Raw genomic sequence first — 9,137 nt, forward strand, 5'->3', positions numbered from 1 at the left:
TACTAGAGAATGGACTTGAGGATATGGGGAGGGAGAAGGGTAAGCTGTGACAAAGTGAGAGAGTGGCATGGACATATATACACTAACAAACGTAAAATAGATAGCTAGTGGGATGCAGCCACATAGCACAGGGAAATCAGCCCGGTGCTTTGTGATCACCTAGAAGGGTGGGATAGGGAGGGTGGGAGGGAGGGAGACTCAAGAGGGAAGACATATGGGAACATATGTATATGTATAACTGAGTCACTTTGTTATAAAGCAGAAACTAACACACCATTGTAAAGCAATTATACTCCAATAAAGATGTTTAAAAAAATGGCCACACTACCCAAAGGAATCTACAGATTTAATGTGATCCATATCAAATTGTCCATTTTTTTTTCATAGAACTAGAATAATCCTAAAATTCTTATGAAACCACACAAGCAATCCTCAGGAACAATAAAAAGATGTGGTTTTTATATAGAATGGAATATATTCAGCCATAAAAAAGAATGAAATAATGCCACTTACAGCAGCATGGATGGACTTAGAGATTATCATACTAAGTGAAATAAGTCAGACACAGAAAGACAAGTACATGATATTGCTTATACGTGGAATCTAAAAAATAATACAAATGAATCTATATGCAAAAGAGAAACAGACTCACAGGCATAGAGAAGAAAAAAACCTTATGGTTACCAAAGGGGAAAGGAAGGATGAATAAATTAGGAATATAGGTTTAACACTACTAGATAATCAATGAGGATATACTGTATAACTCAAGGAATAATATTTAATATCTTGTAATAACCTACAATGAAAAATTTTTAATATATATCTGAATCACTTTGCTGTACACTTGAAAGTAACACAATATTGTAAATATACTAAGAACAAATTTAGCAGAAGAGAAAAATAACAAAGATTAGAGCAGACATTTTTTTTTCTTAAATTGGAGGTGGAAGGGTAAGCTGCGACAAAGCTAGAGAGAGGCATGGACATATATACACTACCAAATGTAAGGTAGATAGCTAGTGGGAAGCAGCCACATAGCACAGGGAGATCAGCTTGGTGCTTTGTGACCGCCTGGAGGGGTGGGATAGGGAGGGTGGGAGGGAGGTAGACTCAAGAGGGAAGACATATGGGAACATATGTATATGTATAACTGATTTACTTTGTTATAAAGCAGAAACTAACACACCATTGTAAAGCAATTATACTCTAATAAAGATGCAAAAAATAAATTGAAAAAAAGATTAGAGCAGAAATACACAAAATAGGAAGTAAAAAAATAGTAGAAAAATCAATAAAACTGAGTTGATTTTTTAAAAAGATAAACAAAATTGAAAGCCCCTTAGCTAAACTATAAAAAAAAAAAGAAAAGAAAACTCAAGTAAATAAAATCAGAAAGAATAGAAGAGCCTGTGCAACTGACATCACAGGAGAGGAAATGGATAATAAGACTACTATAAACTATTACATGCCAACAAATTGGATAACATAGAAGAAATGGATAAATTCCTAGAAATATATGTTGTACCATGACTAAATCATGAAGAAATACAGAGTCAGAACAGGCTTATTATATGTATGTAGATTGAATCAATAATCAAAAATCTCCCAGCAAAGAAAAACTCAGTAACAGATGGCTTCACTTGTGAATTCTACCAAACATTTAGAGAAAATGCCAATCTTTGTCAAACTGTTCCAAAAAACTGAAGAACAGAGACATTTCCAAACTCATTTTATGAGGCAAGTCTTACCCTGATACCAAAGCCAGACAAAGAAACTACAGGAAAAAGAACTAAAAAATATTTCTGATGATATAGATGCAAGATTCTCTATCAAAACTCTAGCAAAGTAAATCCAACATCATATGAAAAGAAGCTTACCACCATGACCAAGTGAACTATATCCCTTAAATGCAAGGGTGGCTCAACATACAAAATCAGTTAATGTGATACATCACATTAAAATAATAAACGGTAAATATTACATGATCATTTTAATAGATTTTACAGTGTTACAAATATCAACATATTTTCATAATACACATGCTCGGCAAATTAGATGTAGAAGGAAAGTATTTCTACATATGTATATGAAAAGCTCAATGTGAAAAAAACAATTTATGATAGACCATATATAATATACTGAACAGTAAAAAATTAAAGCTTTTCTTCTAAGATCAGGGACAAAGAAAATATATGCACCCTCACCACTTCTATTCAATATTGTACTGAAAGTTCTAGACTGAACAAATTAGGCTAGGAAAAGAAATAAAAGGCATTTAATTTAGAAAGGGGAAAGTAAACGTGTCCCTCTTTAAAGATGACATGATCTTATATATAGACTCCATTTAAAAACTATTAGATCTAACAAATGAATTCAATAAAGTTTTAGGATACAAAGTCAGCATACAAAAATCAGTTACATTTCTATACTTTCTATGTAAAGGAATTTAGGAAAACAATCTCATTTACAATGAAAAGAATAAAATACTTAGGAATAAACAGCTGAGGAAGGGAAATAGTTGTATACTGAAAACTATAAAACATTGCTGAAAAAAATTTTAAGACACAAACAAAAGAAAAGACATCTTATGTGCATGGAATGGAAGAATTACTGTTATTAATATGTCCATACTACCCAAAGCAAACTACAGATTCAATGAAATCTCTATCAAAACCCCAATGGAATATTTTATAGAAATAAAAGAAATTTACAACTCATATGGCACCCTAAAAGGCCACAAATAGCCAAATAAATCCTGAGAAAGGACAAAACTTCAGTCATCATACTTTATCAAAATATGTTAAAAAGCTAAAATACTTAAAATAGTATGATACTGACGTAAAGACTGATATATAGAACAATGGAACAGAATAGAGAGTCCATAATAAAATCCACATACCTTTGGTCACCTGATATTTAACAAGGGTGCCAAAAATACACAATGGGAAAGATTAGTCTCTTCAACAAATGATGTTGGGGAAACATGTAAAAAAATTACACTGAACACTTATTTTATATCATCTACAAAAATGGATCCATTAACTCAAAATGGATTAAGTACTTAAATGTAAAACCTGAGACTGTAAAACTCAGAATAACACACAGGAAAACTCCATGATATTGGTCTTGGCAATGATTTCTTACACATGACACCAAAAGTACAGACAACAAAAGCAAATTAAAAAAAAAAAAAGACTAAATCAAACTAAAATCCCTGTACAGGAAAGGAAAAAATCAACAGAATGAAAGGCAACCTATGAAATGGTAGAAAATAGCTGTAAGCCATCTATCTGATAAGGGTGTAATCTCCAAAATATATAAGGAACTCCTACAATTCAATAGTAAAAACAAACAAAAAAGAACAAAAACTTTAATAACTAGATTTAAAAATGAGCTACAAATTTTAACAGACATTTCTCTAAAGAAGACATACAAATGACCAAAAACTATATGAAAAAATGTTCAACGTCACTAATCACGAGGGAAATGCATATCAAAACCACTATGAAATAACACTTAACACAATCAGGATGGCTATCAACAAAAAAGCAAAAGGCAGTAAGTGTTGGCAAGGAGTAGAGAATTTGGAACACTTGCACACTGTTGGTGGGTATGTTAAAAGGTACAGCCACTATGAAAAACAGTACGGAGGTTGCTTAAAATATGTAAAGCAGAGCTATCATATGATTCAGCAATCCCACTTCTGGGTGTTTGTCCAAAAGAATTGAAATCTGGATCTTGAAAAGACATTATCATTCTCATGTCTATTGCAGCACTCTTCACAATAGCCAAGATGTGAAACAACCTAAATGTTCATCAACAGATTAGTGAATAAAGAAAATGTTGTATATACACACAATGGAATGTTATTCAGCCTTAAAAAGAAGGAAATTCTACAATAGGGAACAACATGGATCAACCTTAAGGATGTTATGCTAAATGGAATAAGCCAATCACACAAAGAGGAATACCACATGATTCCATTTATATAAGGGTCTAAAATAGTCAAATTAATAGACTCAAAGAGTAGAATATAGTTTCCAGGGGCTGGTGGGGAGAGTGAATTGGGGAGTTACTACAATGCACATAAAGTTTCAATTGAGCAAAATGAGTTAGTTTTAGAGATCTGTTGTACAGCATTGTAACTATAGTCAACAGTACTACACTGCACTCAAAAATGTGTTAAAAAGATAGATCTTGGGTTAAATATTCTTGCCACAGTAAACAATTAAAAAAAATATCTTGGTACATTGCTATGCCCCCTGGATAGACCTGGAATACTTGACTGTGGGATACCAAGTGAGCATATATACTGTGTTCCTTGTGGTCCACAAAGTTATTAAACTTGATAGCCCCAGTAGCAGTCATGGTAAAATAGTACATATGGGATTGAGCCCCAGAAGGGCAAAAGAACATTCATAAGTAGCATGAGCAGATAGTTTAAACCTTCAAAACACACAGCACAATTGCACCAGTGCCCTTCCCTTGGCTTGGAAATCATCCTGAGCTTGGTCTACTTGTCATCTTAATACATTGGTTCAGGCTGTAAATGGAGCACAGTTGCAGTAAATATTCATTCATGAGAGGCCTTGAAAGAAAGTGTAGAGGGAAAATCTTCCTAAAGGATGGAGTTGTGAGCAATGCATCTGGTCATTTAATTTGTGTTGAAGGACAATGGGCCTGAAGTGAGAGTATATATATTCCCGAGCATTGGCAAATGGCCTGGCTGTCTTGTCAGGGTCTTAAGAAAATGACTGGGAGATTGGAGATAGGAAGGTGGTGGTAGGTGGTGGTAGACGCATGTCTATGGACATATGAGAGTAGGTGTGAAAATTTTGGTATCACATATTAACATCCACCAGCAAGCATCTGCTATCTACAGAAGAACCAAGTTGACAAAATAACTTGTCCTAACTTGACGTTAGCCAGCATTTATTATCAGCCACTCCACAACTGGCATTATGGGCTTATGAATGGAGTAGCTATAATGGCAAAGAAGATATGTGAGCCCAGTACTATAGACTCCTGCTTACCAAGTCTCATCTGGTTACTGCTAGTTCTGAATGTCCAAAATTTTAGCAACAGAAATCAACACAAAGTTCCTGATATGTCACTATTCCTAGACCAACTAGGCACTTGATAGCAAGCTGATTTCCATCCTGGAAGAGCCAGCAGTTTGTCCTCACAAGGATAAGTACCTTTTCTGTACTTATGGGAATTCACCTTTCCTGCCTGCAGAGCCTCAGTCAACATTTCTATCTTGGGGTTTAAATATGCCTAATCCACAGGCATGGATCCCACACAGCATGGCCTCTAATCAGAAGATCCACCTCACAGTGAAGGAGGCATGGAAATAGGACAATGGCTATAGGACCCACTGATTGTATCACATACCCTAACAGCCAGAAGTAGTTAAACTCATAGAATACCAGAATGGCCTTCTAAAGGCCTAACCTAAGCCACAGCTTAGAGGATACACTCTGGAATAATGAGAGGTCATTCTTCAGAATGCAATATATATATTAAATTAAAGATCCCTGTATGGCATTGCACCCCTAAGAGGAAGGACACAGGGTTCAGGAACAAATGGGTGAAAGCAGGAGTGGTTCCACTTATTACCACACTCAATGACACACTGAAGAGTTTTGAGCTTCCCATCTCCACAACTCTGGGCTCTGAAAAGTCCATATTTGTACTAAGACCACACTTCCCACGAGCTCTTAATCAATGTCTAAGGCAACCTTGTTTATAGGAGAAGCAGGACTCCACTGATGGGCAACTTTCTTGAGGACTCCTTGTTGGCCTTGCCACCTTCCTTAGATAGCATGTGATCTAGAGCACTTTCACCCAACTTTCCTACCTCTCTCCTTCACTTGGGGTAAAACATGCTTCACGGTCTCATGGTTCTCCCAGTCTCCTCCTGCACTCTCTCTCTCTCTCTCTCTCTCTCTCAGTTATTTCTTCAAATAAAATCCTTGCATATTTGATCATGTGTCGGTATCTGCTTCTCAGAAGACCCAAACTAATATATCAGTGGTTTTGTTTGAGAAAACAAACAAATAAGAATCAGCTCTGGTTAACATAAGCAGAAAAGAGATAAATTTGAAGGCTAAGAGGAAAGTTAGAGAGCCAGTCTCAGAAAATGGCAGGAACAAAGGAACTTTGTAGCCCAAATCACAGTCCAACCCACAGCTTAAATCATTCTAATGACAGAGTCTGATTGGAAAGCTGCTGCCCCCATGGTGAACCTTGGAAATCCTGCTAGCACAAGATACTGTACCTCCACTACCACCACCAGAGTGATTTCTAAACTATCCCCCTGATTCTTTGTGTTTCTAACTCTTGTTAAGATCCTTGGCTGAAGCAAAATATGGGCTAAACTTAGGTGATACCACCCAAGTTATTTCCCCAGAAAGCAACTTCACAATGGAGTTTAACTTGCAAGAGGTTTATTAGGCAGTGCCTTGTGGATAAATATGCATGAAAGGAAAGTGGAGGAACCAGTACTGTGCAGAGGGAGAGCTGAGCTCTGATGCAGTTCCAGCAGAAGGGATGGCCAAAGCTGTGGGGAGTTCTGAGGTTGAGATGACCCTTCATAGTTATCCCAAGTTAGGATGAGAGAGTCAGGACTTTACACCCTTGCCTTGATATTTCACTGGCTGCATAGCCACCCTGGAACAGGCCTCAAGAGCTTGGTCAAGGCAGCTCTGTTCAGGTGAGAAAATCCTTGAACTGCCTGCTGGCAGTATCCTCAGTGGCTAGGATAATAAGTCTTTATTTCTGAAAGGGGATTTGGATGATGCATCTCTCCATTCACCCAGGTAAACTGTCCTTACCTTAGCTGCCCTTGGTCAAGGAGAAAAATATGTGACCTTTTAGGATTTTGATAAAGAGACAAGACCCTCCCCCTATCAAGACACACAGGAAAAGAGTTTAGAGACCAGATAGGTAAAAACAGCAATTGTCTTCTTGACCCTTAGACACAGTTGGCAAGGAAAGCCTACCAACCTGCAGAGAACATGTCTGATTTGAGGTGTAGTAGTGAGGAGGTAGCAACCAGGATTACCTTGTACCACACCAATAGCTACATTCTAGCACCACCACCCACAGCAACAGCAAGAGAAACAGGAATAAATGAAGAATATCTTCCATTCATAAGAGCTTTAGCTGCCTCTGGTTTTGGCATCAGGCCTAATGGAGCTGCAACTGAGGAATCCACTATTTCCATGAGAGCAAATCTTTTCTGGCTACGGTGGAAGATGGAAGTGGCCAGAACTGACCTGGATATATGTTACCAACCTGGTGAGTTGGAGTTCTTAAAATTATCAAGGGAAGGGTGATGCCCAGGATGAATGAATATTCTTGTAAAATTCAGCTTGAATCAAGTTTTAATTGGAATAAATTTTATGTGATTTTGCGTCCCAAATTATTTAAATTTCACATAAGTTTGTTTTTTGTTTTTCTGCAGTATGCGGGCCTCTCACTGTTGTGGCTTCTCCCGTTGCAGAGCACAGGCTCCGGACGCGCAGGCTCAGTAGCCATGGCTCACGGGCCCAGCCGCCCCGCGGCATGTGGGATCTTCCCAGACCGGGGCACAAACCTGTGTTCCCTGCATTGGCAGGCGGACTCTCAACCACTGCTCCACCAAGGAAGCCCGCACATATGTTTTTATACACGCTGTGAGAGCTAATCACTGCCTGTAGAAGTCAGGATAAAGTAATCCATGTTGACCTCCACTTGAAAGAATGCATCTAAATTTTAAAAATTCCATTATAAGGCAATTTCATCTATAATAGTCTCCTGGAACATGCCTATGCAAAGTCAAAGTTCAGGTTCTAAGTGTAATTCCTTGATACCATCTTCTCTACTGCTCTTAACCCTTTGCCCACAAAACCCACTGTGACTCATGTTTCTATAGCACTTTTTTACAATTTACTCCCTCTGTAGTCCTGATGCCTTGTTGCTTGTCTCTCACTTCTGTTGGAATAATTCTCCTTGAAAGACAGTCTTATTCATATTTGCTTCCCATTAATTCTGGCATAAGATAGGAGAGTACCAATAGACTCAGAGATTTAAGGACAGCATTATACTACAATTACTTCAAACATTAATATCTTTCCAGAAGTCCAGTTTACCTCCCATAAAAACTAAGCTGGTGGCTTGTGCATGGTTTGGTATGATGGGGTCTAAAACTTGGTTAGGTTAGGTGGACTTCAAAGAGGTTCCTCACAATGGGAGGGAGACTGAATAGTGGGCAGGAGTCTCTTGGAGGTGGCTACAGACAGTTATCCCAGACAATAGGAGCAATATGGAGTGTGAATGACATGTCACGGTCAGGACTAAAGAAAAGAGGGCAAAGTTAAGGCAGGGGTCTGAGGTAAGCTGGGTTTTCTTCCATAGGATCTGGCTGCCCATTAAAAGCCTGTCTTTCTCCCCAGCACTCCTTAAGGAAATCACCCTCATCACAGAGTGCAGCATGACCCATCTGTGATGGGGAGGTGCCATGCCTTGTCTGATTATGGTAGCAATGTTGAATCAGATGGTGGGTTCAGTTAACCACAGCATAGAAGGGGATTCCCCCAAGTTTGGGGAAAATTTGCCATCATTTATTTACTCATCTATTCATCCATTCAGTTCATTCAACAAACTGTAGCCTAAATCCAGATCTGACTATTTCCCAACTGGAGAGTAGATAAACTAAAATCTACAAGTACCTAGCCCTTACCTCACCCAATATCTACTCTCTTTTTATCTCTAAATTCCATCCACATGGAAGAACATTTATTATTGTAATGCTTTGTATAGTCTATGCTGAATGCACACAAAATGCTTGCCTCAGTTGGGGACAACCAGTGACTATGTGTAAGCTTTCTAATGACAGTGTTCAGTATTAGAAAAAGAAATTTGCTACAAGTATAAGGCACAATCTCCTTAATCAGCTTACATTTTATAAAGCTGATAATTTGGTCTCCTCTAAACCTCTGTTTTCTTTTGTTTGTTTCTTTGTTTTTCAATTTATTTCTGAAACTGAATGGGGATCATGGATGCCATACATCAACCCTATCAACCACTTAACAATAGTCATTATATTAGCCTTTCACCCTAGGTTCTTCTGAACTTTTAGACTTCTCTTTCCC

This window comes from Lipotes vexillifer, unplaced genomic scaffold, assembly GCF_000442215.2.
Source record: "Lipotes vexillifer unplaced genomic scaffold, Lipotes_vexillifer_v1.1 scaffold1853, whole genome shotgun sequence".
NCBI classification, from domain to species: Eukaryota; Metazoa; Chordata; class Mammalia; order Artiodactyla; family Lipotidae; genus Lipotes; species Lipotes vexillifer.